This window comes from Anthonomus grandis, chromosome 3, assembly GCF_022605725.1.
Source record: "Anthonomus grandis grandis chromosome 3, icAntGran1.3, whole genome shotgun sequence".
In the NCBI taxonomy this organism is placed as follows: domain Eukaryota; kingdom Metazoa; phylum Arthropoda; class Insecta; order Coleoptera; family Curculionidae; genus Anthonomus; species Anthonomus grandis.
This window is the reverse complement of record NC_065548.1, coordinates 19,003,370-19,021,470: the sequence shown is the minus strand read 5'-3', so window position 1 is coordinate 19,021,470 and position 18,101 is coordinate 19,003,370. Positions and strand designations below refer to the sequence as shown.

Genomic DNA, 18,101 nt, shown 5'->3' with positions numbered 1-18,101 from the left:
AAACGACACTTGTATTTACTACATTGTACATTGTAAAATCTAAGAGATCATGTATAAGCACGATAGTTCAATTTACAGCGCCATTTTAAAATTTTCCTTTATCCTTTTCATTAATATATATTTTTTTACACCTATATTCTGATTATAAGTAATTATATTACAAGGCGTAGTTTCCTTCTAGTAAGTGACAATTTGCAGATAACTGCCTTCCATTTATCCAGTTAAGTTCCTTTAACAAATTGCAGTCACGGGTATCATTTTGCGAATGCTATGGTTCAAACCTGTTTTAAGTTTAGAACCACCTCAGTAAATATAAGCAGTATAGAACCTGGTAGTTGATTAGTACCATTGCTCATTTATATTCGATTATATATGTATTTTAGATTGCAAAGAGTGAAAAATCCACGAATCAGAATCCACTTCAACCTTTTGTAACAGAAGTGAATTTAATACTTCCTGCAAGAAGCGAGGTCTCTTATTCGATATCTCTTATCCATGATCTCTTATTAATTACAGCAGAGAGAAAACGAAACATGAGTAAGATTCGTGTAAGCTTTTGGCAGACAAACTACTACTTTAAAAGCTTTAGATAGTATAGTTCTTATAGATCTCTTTAGATTGAGATATGTCATTCTTTGAATTAGGTTATCTAGTGTTCGAAAAATAGCACCCTACATTAGCATAGGTCTTATAATAGTTGTGTAGATATACATGACTGCCTTAGGAGACTAGCATAATTAACTGCTTATATAAGTAGCGAGTTTTCCAACCCGCCATATTATAGCCACTCCACTTCATGAATAGACTTCTACTTACAAAAAAAGCTTATATAGGTGCCCCGAAATTAGTCTCCATTATTTATTATCCCAAAATATAAAAAGACAAAAACCTAATTTAAATGAAACCCAATCTCTATAATGCTTTCAAAACTTTATCTCTGAGTATTTTAGTCATCACAATACAGGGTGTCCATTTATAAACTGACACATTTTAACTGCTTATAAGTCGAGAACGAAAAATGACAACAATGTGCGGTTTTCACAGAACTTCATCAATATTTTTTAAGTTTTTTTTTACAGTGTTGCCAAGTTTCAAAATTTACCTGAAATAGGAGGAAAAAAATTGATGATTTTCAAAGGCCGATTTCTCAAAAATTTTAAATGTAACACCCCGTACTTTTTAATTTCACATGAAACCCTGTTAAATCCCCCTTCCGAAAATGTATAAATTGTCTTAAATTCTTAAATTCATTATTTTTTTTACAGAGCCAATTTTAGTAAATGACACCTTTTTGAAAATTTTCCTAGAATACATATTCGGTGAATGATGAACATTTTCTGGTAATTGCCTATGTATCGCTTTAGCATGAGCATAATTAAATAATTTGCGCTATTGCCATGTCTATAAAAAGTATTTATTCTATGTATTAAATTATAACAATTTTAACAACAAATAATTGAAGAAATTAATTTGAATTTATAACTAATAAATTAGCTGCTGAATATGACCCCCATTTTGCTCGGAACACAAATGTAGACGGAGAAATAAGTTGCCGAAGGCGTTTTGTAGCATTTGCGGTGTAATTTGGTTGAAAACGTTTACTATGTTATTGCGCAGTTCATCCAAATTTCTTGAGGTTGGATTGTAGCAACGGTCTTTTACATATCCCCATATACAAAAATCTGGAATTGTTAGATCGGGAGAATAAGGTGCCCACTCGATTGGACCTGCTCGCCCTATCCATCTGTTTCCAAAAGTAATATCTAAGGAATCCCTTGCGACCCTGGAGAAGTGTGGCGGTGCACCGTCTTGCTGGAAGTAGACCGTGTCTAAAATTCCATCCTGCTGAAGTTGAGGATAAAAAAATGTTTCCAACATATCGGTGTAATTGTTTCCATTCACTGTTGCTTCTTGAAAAAAAAATGGCCCATACATTTTAGATTTCGATACTGCACACCAAACGTTCAGCTTAGGAGAATCTCTTTCAAATTCGTTATATACTTGAGGATTTTCATCTCCCCAAATTCGGCAGTTATGCTTATTTACTCGACCACTGATGTGAAATGTTGCCTCATCAGACATTATTAAATTGGTATCCGCCTCATTTCTAAAAAGATCTAGTAGTGTTACGCACATTAAATATCTTTTTTCAAGGGCGCGATTTTCTATTTTTTGGAAAGTTTGAATTTTGTAGGGTTTAAACTTAATTATTTTTAGAATTTTATGTACTTTACTTTTTGACATATTTGTCGTTTGAGCTATCTTCCTAATAGATATTTGGTTATTGTTTAAGGATAACACTTCTTTTACCAGCAAAATATCATCCAACAGATTATCTTGTGCATTTAGGTTTGTTCTAACTTTTCTTTTAACTGTTCCCTCCTGGGAAAATTGGCGTACCCAATGAAGTATAGAATTGCGTGAAGGTGGAGCCCTTTCAAAAATCAGCCTAAATCTTCTTCTCGTCTGCATAACTGATTTGCATTCACTAAATAATAACACGCAACGTGCCTTTTCCCGGGTGGTAAACATATGTAAACCTTTCAAAATCTTTAAAAAATGCAAAAATACATATAGAAATCAAATTATTGGGACTGCCCAATGAATGACGTTAAAAAGATTTGACAGTAGTTGAAGCCCACAAAACAAATTGTGCAACTCACAGCCTCCTTGACAAGCTACAATTGTTATTGTTGTCACTTGATACCGAGAATGGTATTTAATAGGTATTTATTGTAGGTAAATTTTCAAAAAGATGTCATTTACTAAAATTAGCTCTGCAAAAAAAATAATGAATTTAAGACAATTTTTACATTTTCGGAAAGGGGATTTAACAGGTTTCATGTGAAATTAAAGAGTACAGGGTGTTACATTTAAAATTTTTGAGAAATCGGCCTTTGAAAATCATCATTTTTTTTCCTCCTATTTCAGGTAAATTTTGAAACTTGGCAACACTGTCAAAAAAAACTTTAAAAATATTAATGAAGTTCTGTGAAAACCGCACATTGTTGTCATTTTCCGTTCTCGACTTAAAAGCAATTAAAATGTGTCAGGTTATAGATGGAAACCCTGTAGACTAATTTTAGTCTAACAAATATGCCATGAGCTTTTTTAGACAGATCTTTTAGAGACATTTGGTAAAAAGTACGTCAAATTTTTCGAAAGCCGTTCAAGCAATCGAGTACTTCTTTTGAAGCAAATAAGTTGGTTGGCGTAGAAACCTAAAAAAGTAGACGCTTCGCGTCTACTTTGGTCCGTGGGGACCAGTAGAAATTTTTAAAATTTTTGTCAGCACTACAAAAAAAATCTTTACAATTATCCAAGCAGTGCCCTAAACACGCAGTGGGGAAGAGACCTGCCGTATCCTCATAAGGCTCTGAGTTCAAACCTTAGCCTCGGCATGGTGCTCTACCCAACTTTTTCTTTTTTTAGTACTTACGAAAAAATTAACATCTATAGTAAATCCAAAAATCTTATCCATTATTCTCTAAGAGACCAACATACAAAATTGACGAAAAACAAAGAAAAACACAAAGTCACGGTCTCACAACATGTAATTAAATGGGCTACACGTGTTTCGCTCTAGTTAGAGCATCATCAGTTACAGCATAAGTGTGTGGATGGCTTCTAAAGGCCTGATGATGCTCATTAAGTTTAAACCCTACAAAATTCAAACTTTCCAAAAAATAGAAAATCGCGCCCTTGAAAAAAGATATTTAATGTGCGAAACACTACTAGATCTTTTTAGAAATAAGCCGGATACCAATTTAATAATGTCTGATGAGGCAACATTTCACATTAGTGGTCGAGTAGATAAGCATAACTGCCGAATTTGGGGAGATGAAAATCCTCAAGTGTATAACGAATTTGAAAGAGATTCTCCTAACCTGAACGTTTGGTGTGCAGTATCGAAATCTAAAATGTATGGGCCATTTTTTTTTCAAGAAGCAACAGTAAATGGAAACAATTACACCGATATGTTGGAAACATTTTTTTATCCTCAACTTCAGCAGGATGGAATTTTAGAAACGGTCTACTTCCAGCAAGACGGTGCACCACCACACTTCTCCAGGGTCGCAAGGGATTCCTTAGATATTACTTTTGGAAAGAGATGGATAGGGCGAGCAGGTCCAATCGAGTGGGCACCTTATTCTCCCGATCTAACAATTCCAGATTTTTGTATATGGGGATATGTAAAAGACCGTTGCTACAATCCAACCCCAAGAAATTTGGATGAACTGCACAACAACATAGTAAACGTTTTCAACCAAATTACACCGCGAATGCTACAAAACGCCTTCGGCAACTTATTTCTCCGTCTACATTTGTGTTCCGAGCAAAATGGGGGTCATATCATTCAGCAGCTAATTTATTAGTTATAAATTAAAATTAATTTCTTCAATTATTTGTTGTTAAAATTGTTATAATTTAATACATAGAATAAATACTTTTTATAGACATGGCAATAGCGCAAATTATTTAATTATGCTCATGCTAAAGCGATACATAGGCAATTACCAGAAAATGTTCATCATTCACCGAATATGTATTCTAGGAAAATTTTCAAAAAGGTGTCATTTACTAAAATTGGCTCTGTAAAAACAATAATGAATTTAAGAATTAAGGACAATTTATACATTTTCGGAAAGGGGATTTAACAGGCTTTCATGTGAAATTAAAAAGTACGGGGTGTTACATTTAAAATTTTTGAGAAATCGGCCTTTGAAAACCATCAATTTTTTTCCTCCTATTTCAGGTAAATTTTGAAACTTGGCAACACTGTCAAAAAAAACTTTAAAAATATGGATGAAGTTCTGTGAAAACCGCACATTGTTGCCATTTTTCGTTCTCGACTTATAAGCAGTTAAAATGTGTCAGTTTATAAATGGACACCCTGTATAATATGTAAATATCCTTTTCCCCAAGATAACTTATTATTTTCACCAAATATTAATGTGTATTTCTAATTCAATGCCCTCAGTTGTTCCCTGAGAGATTTATTGGCGAAAGCTTAAACCAAGGCTCATTTCAAGCTAGCCAAAGGGTATCAAAAGGTTATTAAATTTCAGTGTGCGGACGATTCATCTTTCAACGTGAGTAGCGACAATGACACTCTGCTAGAGATATTAAATTAAATAGGTTTTATTTATCTTTATATTGAATTTAAATTTTATCCATATACATTGCTACTAGTATAGAACAAGGAGAATGCTTTGATTGATATATTTTAAAGACAACCTAAAAAATCAAAAATATCATAATTATGCCTTGGCTACTTCTTTTCCTTATTTTTTAAAAAATTTAATTTTTGTTGTTGTCGAATTTTTAACGGTGGGGAGAATTTTAGTAAAAATATTTGTTCTTTAAGCTTTTCCATTAATTATGTTATTGCAATTTTGAGGGTTTATATCTTAAAACAGCGATAACGAGTTTGAAAGTATTTGCGTATAAGCATAAACAAAAATTAAAAATTATTGAAATATTTTTAAAATATAAGCTATTATCATAATTCAAAGCTTCATTAAAAAGAATTTTAATTAAAAATTCCTTTTATACGATAACAGAATATTTAAATTGCAGCGTCTCATCCTTACTCCCATAATTCATATTTGTTTGTTTGTTAAAAGCTGTAATTTTGATATATTTTTAGTCGTTAGTTAATTGTAGATTTTTTATTGTTTTTTTAAGGCCTTTTTAAAAATTGTATGTTTAGGTCTTATAATTTTATTTTTTGACATTATCTGATATTTATTTGTATGAGTCTATGAAAATAAATATTTAAGTATTGAGTATTGAGCATTGAGTACTGAGTATTGAGTATCATCTAAAGAATATTGAATTTTATTTGCATACAATCTCATTCTGTGCTGAATTTCCAGGTGCTTCTTATTATTCCTCTTATAATCCTTAATATCATCCTAGGTATTCAAATGGGTGTTTAATATTTGTAAGTAATTTCTTTTTACAAATACATAGTGTCGCGAAATTACATTGCAACATTTTACCAGCCGCATCTTTGTCTGAAAATAAGACAAAAACTTTATATATAGGAATCTTGAAAAGTGAATAGTTTTTACTGTTACAGCATATTTTATAATCCCTATTGAAGATGGTTTTTTGTTAATATATTCAAAACGACTGGTTGTTATTTTTCGAAATTTTTATCGTGTACTACTGTTATTGTTGCTAACTGATTTTATAACATTTTATGCTGAAATATGTCGTTTAAAATTAGTGGTTAGCAAAGATAAAAATGTCATAAGTTTTTTTCCTGGTTACTTTTTAATTATTGGTAAAATTAAAAAGAACCAAGATTTTTCAAAAAGACTTAAAAAAGGTACTTAAAAGTTTTAAATAAAAATAGAATTAAAAAAAATAAAAATATATTGTTTAATTTAAAAAATATTTTTTTAGATAGGAAGAATGGTAAGAATCTATGGGTTACATCCCTATCATTACCAGAGAGTTCAAGAGTTGGTACCAAACAATTGGCTCTGAGGGTCCACTTTTGTAAATGGATAATAACAAGCCAAACTTGGTCCTTTTTATTTTATGGACTGACGAAGCTACCTTCACTAGAAATGGTTCGTTTAATAAGCAATTGTTTTAATTTTTCTCAATTATTTACAATTTTGAAGTAAAATTTTAAACAAAGAAAATATTTTTTAATCTTAAAATTAAGTCTTATGTCGTGTTTATACCTGATAATTTGTAACATATATTTTAGTTTTATTAAACGTGATCAAAACTGTTTTACGAGTGTAGGTTGCAAATCAATTATGTCTGATTATTTCAAAAACGGGCGCTGCTATCGAAATAAGACCAAAGCACCTTTTTTCATTAAGAATTATGATTATTTTCAATTTTATTACCAAAATTATTAGAAAGTGGCTAGAAAAAAAGTTTTGACACTTTTGACCTTGCTGACCACTAATTTAAATCGACCCTGTATACATTTTGGCATAAAATGTTATAAAATTAGTTAGTAATAATAACAGTAGTATATGATAAAAATTTCAAAAAAAAACGACAAGGCCTTTCGAAAATATTAACAAAAAACCATATTCAATAGGAATTATAAAACACCCTGTAACATGAAAACGATTAACTTTTTAAGATTTCTGTATATGAAGTTTTTGTCTTATTTTTAGACAAATATGCGGCTGGTAAAATATTGCGATATAATTTCGGGACACCCTGTATATATTTTAGTCTTTTGGGTTTTAAAGCAAACATTTCAAATTTTAGAGTGTCTAGTATGTTCCCTAGAACTCGTAAAACGACATTCTGTATATTTTATTACGTCGTTAAATAAAGCGAAACAACTTTTTCATATCACAAGCAGGTCTTTGTTTTTAAAATGCCGGTACAGAAATTTTTGGTTTATTTTTGTTAAAAACTTACTATAATCGTAAATCGTAAGAAAATAAAACATTTAAAGATGTTCTTTGTAACACATATTAAAAAATTGTTACGTACAACTCACTTTCATTGAAACAAAGTAAATTTTACAGCATGCATGTGTTTTTTTGGAACACACCTCCTGCTTCAAGTCTTTTCAGCGCCTTTTTTCTTTTAAGTTTCAAATTAATAAAGAAACAAAAGGCAGTAGTTAATATCGTAAACATGCGCCACTAGTGATGCTTTAATGACGTATAGCACTAAGCTAAACAAAATGCATGACTTATTCAAATATTATAGTAGAAAGATAGGATAATAAATATTTAATAATTTTTGAAGAAGTTAGATACTTAGAGGAAAAAAATTCACAAAACAAACATTTCAATGATATATTGGAAAAGTTTTTGGGAAGTAAATAGCAAAAGTGCAAGAAAGTGTAATATATTGTGTGTTGACGTTACGTGTATTATAAAGAGAGTTTCCTGACTTTATGTTCTTGTTATTTTCCTTATGTCACAATTCTGAGTTTGAAAGCTGCCAGGGCAGTGTTTCATCCGTATTGTACTTTTGAAATAGGTTTTCACTTTTCAAAGCTGTTTCCCTATTAGGAAGTTTGAACATCATTATCGACATATATAAAATTTTAAAGAGCAAAACAATTCTTATAATGTTTAAAATAAAAAGAAAATGGTTCAATTACTTGTATTTTCTATTACGCTAGTACTGTTTTAAAAACTTTTTATTTGTTCAGGAGCGATACAGTATACTCTAAGCGAATACGAATAATAACTTAAATTAATATAACAAATAAATTTATAAACTTAAACTGCAAATAAAGTATAAAATACAATATAACATTTTTAAGCAAAATAATATATTTAGGGTGGCACGTAAGTTCTCCCGCCTAAATTGAGAATAACAGGGATGTACCAAACTCTAGGCTTTAGGCTGAGTTCTTTCTTCTTCCTTTAAAAGGGTTTTCAGGATATTTGGATATCCTAATCTGTTCTGCTAATGATCGGATGTGGTTAAAGTCAATTGAGTCTAGGCGGATTGTTTCCTCTGACAGATGAATTTCTATATTATTAAATGTTACATCTGGTAGATGGAAAGGCCTGATTCTGAAGACATATTCTTTATTTCAAAATTATGATCTACTAAACTTACCGCATTTAAATGGCATTTCTATTAAACTTAGGCCGCTTTCACACGGGTCGGTGTAGCAGCGGTCTGGTAGCGGCGCAGCAATTACCGTAACGATGCTCTGCCGCATTATCTATTTACATGAGGCAACATATTCCACAGCAGTGTAGTGAACATGTCGTCGTCTAGTGATGAAGAGGCCATTGTGTTATATATGTATTTTAAGAGATTACAACAGAGAAAAAAAAAATTGGGTGCATCCATACATTGAAAGAAACGTTAACTGTAGGTTATTTGTTGCCGCTCAAGAATTAACTTTAAATGATGGAAAATTTCAGTCAATGTACAGAATGAGAAAAGCTTCATTCCAAGAACTTGAACAACTTGTTAGTCCAATTATTCGTAGACAAAATACGAACATGAGAGAATGTGTAAGTGCTAGAGAAAGGATTTTAATAACTTTGTGGTAAGTACTATGAATAAAACAAAACATACTACATTATCTGTATTGAAATTCGGGAAAAAAGAGTTAACATTTGGTGCTACGGCTGACCCTGATTCCGCTGTCGAAATTTCATTGTAATAAGTTTCTTCTGGAGAGTGAATCGGTCGATCAGGAGACACTAAAGGTGTTAGTACAGAGTGGCTGGTACATGGTCTTTCGAATGAAGATGAGGAGGATGGATTGAATGTAGGTTGAACATTTTGCGATTTTATTTCATCAACAAGGATTATCAGTTTGATTTTAAATTTCCTTTGTTGTTCTTCTGTCATACTTTCCAAGGCAGGTAGCATGCTTAGTAAGAAGTGATGCATGTGGCTGATTTTTTCTTTATTTTCAGAGTTATCCACATCTTGAACCTTTCTTGTTTTTACTTTTAAGTAGTTGACAAATGTTTGCTCACCTTCTGTATTGTAACGTTTACGACATCGAACGGTCCTCATTGATGTAGATGCTGGCGTCGCTGATAAATGTTGTATTGTTTTCTGTTTTACTAATGATGCACGGGATGCACTTATTCTGCTCTGGCCTTATATTTTGCAAGAGGAGTTACGACAGTATCGTATATAGTAAATGAAATAACATTAGCTATTTGGAATACTCTTCACAATGTTTATATGAAAATTCCCTCTAACGAAAAGTGGAAGGAAATAGCAAATCGCTTTTATGAATTATGGAACTTACCTAACAGCTTAGGAGCAATTGATGGCAAGCACGTTAGAATACAAAAAATTCCCAACTCTGGATAAACAAATTACAACTACAAACACTACAATTCAATTGTTTTACTTGCGGTTTGTGATGCAGATGGCTTATTCACAATGATAGAAACCGGCTATGCGGGCAGAAATAATGATGGAGGAATTTTTCGTACATCAAATTTAGGTCAGTGGTTGGAAAGAAATGGTTTAAACCTACCCGCTAGTGCTTGTTTGCTACATGCTGAGAGCTAGGAAAAAGTACCATATTTCTTCGTAGGAGATAACGCGTTTCCCTTAAAACGATATTTCATGAGACCATTCCCTATACAAACACTGGATAATAAGAAACTTATATTTAACTATACGTTGAGCAGGGGACGAAAAACCATAGAATGTAGTTTTGGCATGTTAACTCAAAAATTTTAAGTGTTGCTAACCCCCATAAGGAGTACAAAAATCTCTAATATTATAAATATAATAAAATGTGTTTGTGTTTTACATAATTTTATACAAATTAAAGACGGGACGTGGTATTCGACACCAACATCCGAACATCGACTGAATATTGCAGTTCAAAACTATAATTTGCTAGAAGAGATTATTCGCATAAACCCTGCATCTTCTGGAGCTACTATTTTATTAACTAAATGTTTTGTTAACTACGTAATTATTTAGCAAATTATTTTATCAAGCCAAATGGTAGCATCCCATGGCAGTATAACTATTGTTTATAAGACTAATATAAAAAATGTTTATTACCTGAGAGGTTTGTTTTTTTTGCCACTCTTTCTCATGCTTTATCCATAATATCTTTCCGCGAATATTCTGCGATTTTGTAGTTATAGAGACACTCATATTTTTCTATTTCTTGTACTAAATTTATCTCGTTCGACATTTTCAACTTCCAAACACAAACGTAATCAGTCAAACATACATGCGGTATAAACCATTTACCGCCTAAAAACTTGCAGATAAGCAGCATGTAGAAAGCATGTCGTGCCGAAATCTTGTTGCGTCGACTCGTGTGAAATCAAACATTTGGTTATATAGCAGCGACATTTGCTCTGCATACCGAACGTCTAGCGCACGGCTGTTGTACCGCTGCCATACCGACCCGTCTGAAAGCGGCCTTATTTTGGTACTAACAGGTTTAACTAACATTAGAATGTATTGTTGATTGATAGGGTGTTCAATTGGGTTAGTGATGTTGACCTTATGCAACTTGCAGTTTAAAGTCTCTACATTTCTTATGAGGGACATAGTACGTTCATCCATTTGGGGTCCTAGGGAGTTTTGACCCATGTAATCTATATGACGTAATCTATATCTATATGACAAATGTATCGGGATTTCATCGTACGTTTTATTTTGTTGATGATTATAAGTTCACTTATAAAATAAAAAAGATTTTTTTCTATGGAAAATGTCTGAAAAATCAAGTAGTGAGTAATTTAAAAACTTTTGACTTTTCCTCTTTATTTAGGTCATAGAGTGTAATTAATTATTTTGGAACGTTTATGGGTTTGTATCAATTAAATTGTCTTAAGGTGAAAACATTCAGAATTACCTTTATGATATTCTGGGAAAATTTTACAGTCAATTGGACTTAAATCTACACTAATATTCGCATCTGTGTCATTATAAATATCAACCAGTGGAAAACCATTTTCTGAAGTGCAGAGCATTACGGTTGTATATAGCGAGTCATTTATTGTTTCTTCATATATTTTTCTAGTTTTCTTCATGTAAAAATTAATAGTATCCCGTGTTGTTACGGGTACTTTTGTGTTTCGGATTTCGTGGATGTTGACCACGATCTGAAATGTTGTGTCAGATTTGTTATATTTGAACAGCAAGGTTGTAAAACCGTTGGACTTTATCAGCTTTTTGTAAGTCAAAGTTATAGGTCAATGTTAAACATGAATTTTTCAATTCTCGGTCTAAAATACCATCATAATAGTTATTAAAATCATTCCTTTGCCTGAAATTCTGGAAAAGCTAAAATGTTGGCTTTGTAGATGTTTTGTTTGTTATGGGAAAAAATATTATTTACAGATAAAGGCTTGTAATATTCATGGATCAAAGCTAGTATCTTTTAGTTATTTAAGTGGTGGACTTTGAATTTCGATATAAGGGAGGCTATTAGTGACTTGAGTGTTTAATTCATGTATCAAGTTTTACATGTGGAGAAGTTGAGAGATAAAATTTTTAGGAGCTGATGGCTTGAAATGATTATGTCGAATATTAGAATTTTGTGACATTGCATAGGATGTTTTAGTTAATATTGGTTCAGGTTTATTAAGAGATGTTTGACCTGTCGGTTTAAAAATATTCCTTGAAATACCGAAATCTTGTCGATTAGTCGGAAGAGGTCGCTGAGGCATTGACCTAGGTTCTATTGGAACTGGAAGTCCTTATCGATCTCTATGAAGGACCATCTCATAGAGATCGAAAGATCGACAAAATATGTAATTAATCGTCTGAAGTAGTTTTTTTAACCTTTATCCAACAAAAGTAAAAATTAGGTAAACACAATATGTTGGAAACAAATTTTTTCATCCAAAAATAAAATTATTTATTTGTGCAATTTTTGGCTTAGAAACTGTAAAAGAGGAAGTGGAATCAGTTACGTATTGAGATTTAAAGAATATTATTCTATTGGGCCTTTATGATTCCTTAAAATCGATCCCTTGGCATAATATTTTGGATTTGGATAATATTGATGACAAAGTAAAATTTTTTTGTGAAAATATTAATTTGCTTATGCATGTATTTGCGCCTATAAAGACCCTCAAATTAAAGATAAGTTAGGCAAAATTGATATTTAGAAAGAATAAGATTGTGAAATCTATAATTATATTGCTAAGCTTATACGTAGACGGAAAAAATCTTTTTAGAGCAACAACTTAATAATGAAAATAGTAAAATATTCTGGAAATCATTAAAAAAATTTAATATTATTTTTTCAAAACAAAAAAGATAGTTTATGTGATACGATATTTAATCCTATTGACATTATCAATTTTTTCGTAAATAACATACCCGCAAGTAATATTTCTGCTGAAATTCATAGATACTATGAAAAACCAGTTATTGGTATAAAATCCAATATATAATTGTATAGCAAATTCTCTATTTCCTTCTAAATGGAAACGGGCTAATATTGTGCCAATACCAAAAACGAATATTGTAAAGGGTTTCAACGATTTAAGGCCCATTTCCATTCTTTCAATTTTTTTTTAATTAATTTTACGGAAATCCCCATTTTACAAAATAAATGTACAAAATATATTATTACACAATAGATAACTTAACCTAGTGGGTTGATACAATGTAAATAAATATATATATATATCTAAGAACTGAGTTGACACCATTACAGCCATAGTCTGCTCAGGCTATTATTAAAAACGGACAGTAAACTACTACATAAATCAATGTTATGAGCATTTAAGACACTCAGAGATCTAGCGATAGAAGAATGACGGCCATATTCAGTTCTGTGCATAGGAACATGATAAAGGTCAGAATTGCGTAGAGTTCTATTTGGACCATTGAGACCCACTTTAGAAAGAAGGTCAGGAGCATTAATCATGCCATTAACCAGCTTAAAGACAAAACAAATATCAGCGTTCACACGCCTTTTGGCTAATGTATCCAGGTTAAGTCTTACTCTCATGTCCTCACGATGGTACTCGTCAAAGCAAAATCCATCTTGCACTCTCTCAATCATATCTATTGAATTCTAATATAGAGGAGACCACACTACTGAAGAGAATTCAAGATTAGATCTAACCAGTGAGACATAAAGAAGTCTATAGGCTTGCAGAGAGAGATGTGAACTATACCTGTTTACAGCACCCAACACTCTTTGTCCCTTTAAAGTTATTTTAGAGATGTGATTAACAAATCTCAGATGCTCATCGAACCACACGCCCAAATCCTTGACTACATTCACATACTGCAAGGACTTATCAAGGATACTATATGTAGAGTTGAATATCTTCGAACCTCTATGAAATTATATGTAGCAATACTTGGAAATATTGAGCCTCAATCTGTTCATCACTGACCACTCACACAAAGCATCAAGGTCTTCCTGAAGTTTGGCTATATCATTCACCTGCTTAATCTGCATGTAGAGCTTCAAGTCATCAGCAAATATACTTACAGAACTCTACTACAAACTACAAAGCCTCCAACAGATCACGCTCGTATTGAACCAAACGGCTGGTTGTGGATTTCCCTGAAGAAAATCCTGACTGTTCTTCACTAATGATTCCTTTGCATTGCCATGTTAGCTGACCGCAAACCAAACTTTTTCTTCAAATTTTGTCTAAGTTTATTGAACGAGCCCTGAAGAATCAAATTGTAGACTATGTGGAGTCTGAAAAATTGATTGATGCCACGCAATCAGGTTTTCGAAAAGGTCACAGTTGTGCTACTGCTCTTCTTAATGTAAAGGATGTTATTTTTAGATCTATTGATAAAGGTAATTGTACTATTCTGACTCTACTCAATTATTCTAAGGCATTTGATACCATAAACCATGATACGTTATTACTATCTTGGAATATATTGGCTCTCATCAGAGTTTAATCAGATTAATTCAGAATCTTAATAAATAATTGTATTATTAAGTTTAATCTTGTGAATCGCCAGCAAAGGGTGGTTTTAAATGGCAATAAATCATATTATCTTGGCGTTAGTTCAGGTGTTCTTCGGGGATCAATTTTTGGACCAATTCTTTTTATTTTATATACTTTTAAATTTCCTAAATTTTTAAAACATTGCAAAATACAAAAGTATACAAGTGACACTTAAATATATTACTCTTTATCGTCCTCGTTACTGGCTCATAATTTTCTCTCTGTAACTGAAGATCTAAACACACTATACAAAATTTCTAAAGACCATGCTCTGCACTTGAATCCAAGTAAATCCTTTGTGATGTTTTTTGGCAGGCCTATTGATGTAAAACATCTAATTAAAAGAGTTATCTTAAAGATTGGTGATGAGATTTTCCTATGAAAATAGAATGCAAAAATTTGGAGCTTATTTTATATAACCAATTAAGGTTCGAAAAACATATTTCTTTGTGCATTTAAAAATGTATAGGAAATCTACGTGCCTTATATAACTCCAGACATTTCCTTGATCAAAAAAAAATCACCTGAACAAATTATGTTCAACTGCACTCTTGCCTTTCCATTATATACGTATATACTTAATCTTGAATAAAGATTATTTTTATAATTTTTTTATATTTCAATATAGGATATATCTATCTTTAGATTAAAATATTTTAAAGAAACATCGCAAGAGATAACTTTATATTATAAAACTTGTCACATAATGCTCGGCCAAAGTATCTGGGTCTCTGCTATTTGATTGGGCAACAGATGTTTAAACTGCAAAAGTCTAATTTAAAAGGTTGTATCTACAAAGTTCAAAGCATTTATATTGTCGTATTTTAGTTTGAACTATACATTTCTAAAGGAGAAAAACATTTTAGCAGACCTCGTAAAGCACAGAATGACGGTAAAAATAAAACACAACCGATTTGACCACACTATCAAAGAATAAAACTACTTAAAATTAATTTTTAAATTTATTATTATATAGGACTCTTTCATTCTTTCATCCACGCATTTTCTTTAGGTCTTACAACAGTTTTAGCGCTTTTGGTGCATGCGATGTTTTTTTTTATTAGGCAGCCTTTTAAAAGACAATTTTCAAAAACAATATCTGGCAATTTTATCAAAGTGGTGTTTTATCAAATGCCGTTTTATTAAATATTGATCAAGTTTGCATAACGATATTCTTTTTGATCATAAATGATATAAATCTAACAAAACAGTGTTCCAATTCGGTAGAAATTTTCCTTTTTAAATTTTCGCAATATAATATTGCATTATTGGCTTATTTCGCAGAAATCATTCTTTAATACTGCTAGTATCTTATCTATTCGTAAACTTTTAAATAATGTAAGTTTGTATCAAGGTTCACTGAAGTACATTTTCAAGACCCCAATTTTCCTCTCATAGACATCGTATATTTCCAACTTCGGTTCTATAACGCCAGAGCCTGTAGCGCTGGCGCACTTTACTTTACATGACCGGTAGTCTGTTGAAAATTTGGCGCGTTTATTCGCTGTATAACTTCCGTGCCGAACAGAGAAGCTAACTCTATAGAGCCGGGAAAACTGTCGAAGTTTTTTCCCCGATAACGGGAGTGCGATAAAAAGAAAGAACTAAATTGTGGCTTCTGGCCTCATTGATTGCCATAAATTAAGACAGTGAATGAGTTTTGCACGTTTGCTAATTTTAACGGATGATTTGTGGTGACTGTGCCTGAATATCTTGGTTTTATTTATTCAAAGTACTTGATCATTGTGTCAATAATAACTTAATACAAGAAAAAGTACACTTCTTGTGGAACGAATTATAACTATTATGAGTGATTGATAGAAGCATGCAATAGTATTATGAAATATTAAGTCAATAAACCTTAATTATTAAAAAAAATCTAAAAAGGATTTTGCTGACTTGCAAACGCGTCTCTTAGAATTTTGTTAAGTGGCTTACCTTGTGGATGCTGATGTGAGATCTGCAGTCTTAGGTGAGAAACTATTCTATATTTTATATTCTGATCTATATAATTCTTTTTTACAATTTATACAAAAACCATATAAAAAATATTATACTTGATGTTTGGCAGACGGTGTGCAAAGTTTAGAGGTAAAAAGATGAAGTTCTAATTTCCCCTACAACCTCTTTATTATTTGGATTTGTTTTTGCTTTTATGTTAAATTATAAATCTGTAAATGTTTGCCCGTAATTTTTTTTAATGCATGCATTAACATTATTTTCTTTATAGTCGCAACAAATTTTTATAATTATAAAAATACGACCGCGATCATCGGGTCGAGTTAAAACGAAAAAGAAAATAGATTTATTTCAATTTTATCTTTTAGAGCATTTTTTATTAATAAAGTCAAAATATTAACTTTCACTTAGTTATACATAAATCTAACAAGTCAAGATTAAAAATTATTTTTCTTTAATTAAATGTAGGAAATATTACTTCAGATTACAAAACGCAAAACTTCTTTTATTTTAACTAATTTTTATATTACTATAATGCGGGGGAAACACAAATTTAACTATTCATTATTGAAATAGGAATAGGGTACGAATCTACGTTTAGAATAAGGTAATCGCGAATGTATTCACAATAGGGAAAGACAATTTGAAATTGAAAGAAGTCATCAATTTTCTCAAAGAGACTTAGATTCAATAATTTAAAGGGAACTACACAAAGTCTCGGTCTTAAAAGTACTCATTAATTCTAACAGTAGGTTACACGTGTTTCGCTCATATTAAGAGCATCATCAGACCTAAAAATTAAAAACATAGAAACTAAATGTAACAACAACCCCAAAGTTAGATAAAATTAAAAAAAAACAAAAACAAAGGTAAGGACACAAAGTCACGGTCTCATCCAATCTATATAATTTCTTAAAAAAGCTTAAAAGCTACACGTGTTTCGCTCCTGTCGGAGCATCATCAGGCCTAGACCTACACAATAGAGTTGTATTGTTATAATTACTATTGTGTAGGTCTAGGCCTGATGATGCTCCGACAGGAGCGAAACACGTGTAGCTTTTAAGCTTTTTTAAGAAATTATATAGATTGGATGAGACCGTGACTTTGTGTCCTTAGCTTTGATTTTGTTTTCGTTTGGTCTCTTAGAGAAAAATGGATGATACGTTTCTATTAGATAAAATTGGTACCTTAAAAATCGACTTAAAACAGTACATGCTTTACGGTCATATTATACACACACACACTGAATAAAATAAATTCTTAGGAATGTGATACGCCACAAGTTTGTAAAAAACCAAAACAACTAAATTACAATTGATGAAATACAAAAATATAAAATTATTTTCCTAAATGAGATTCAAACCTATTGCTAGTCTCGCAAAAAACGTCAATTAAGCAATGTAGCCGACTACTACGCTACCAGGTCCTTGGAGATATTTCTAGTAGAAGATAGATACACTTCTAATAGAAGTAGAGTATATCAGGCAATATTGTTAAAAATGACTCTGGGTTCAAAATTAAAAACGTCGTTAATACAGTCTAAGATTGTGCTTTTCTTTGCTTTGGTGATTTCTAATTTTTCCAAAAGGTCCAGTTTTCTGCTTTTTTGGCATTCATGCCCGACTGATTATTCCCGACATTATCAGGAACAGTAAAATTGTGACTTGAGGACAATAAAGGTGTAAAAAATCTTTAAGCATCTAGGCACAATGGTTGGCACACTATATCAACTTGACATTATCATAA

At 31.6% G+C, this 18,101-nt stretch overlaps 1 protein-coding gene across 2 annotated transcripts in view; it reads left to right on the top strand.

Moving 5' to 3' along the window:
- The first annotated feature begins 15,915 nt into the window (after positions 1-15,915).
- The window catches only part of LOC126734698 (cell adhesion molecule DSCAM-like), a 466,019-nt gene continuing 463,833 nt past the window's right edge, over positions 15,916-18,101 (top strand). For both annotated transcript variants that reach the window (XM_050438411.1, XM_050438410.1), the window contains exon 1: positions 15,916-16,368. The gene's annotated coding sequence lies outside the window, so the exon portion shown is untranslated. The remainder of the gene's footprint in view (positions 16,369-18,101) is intronic.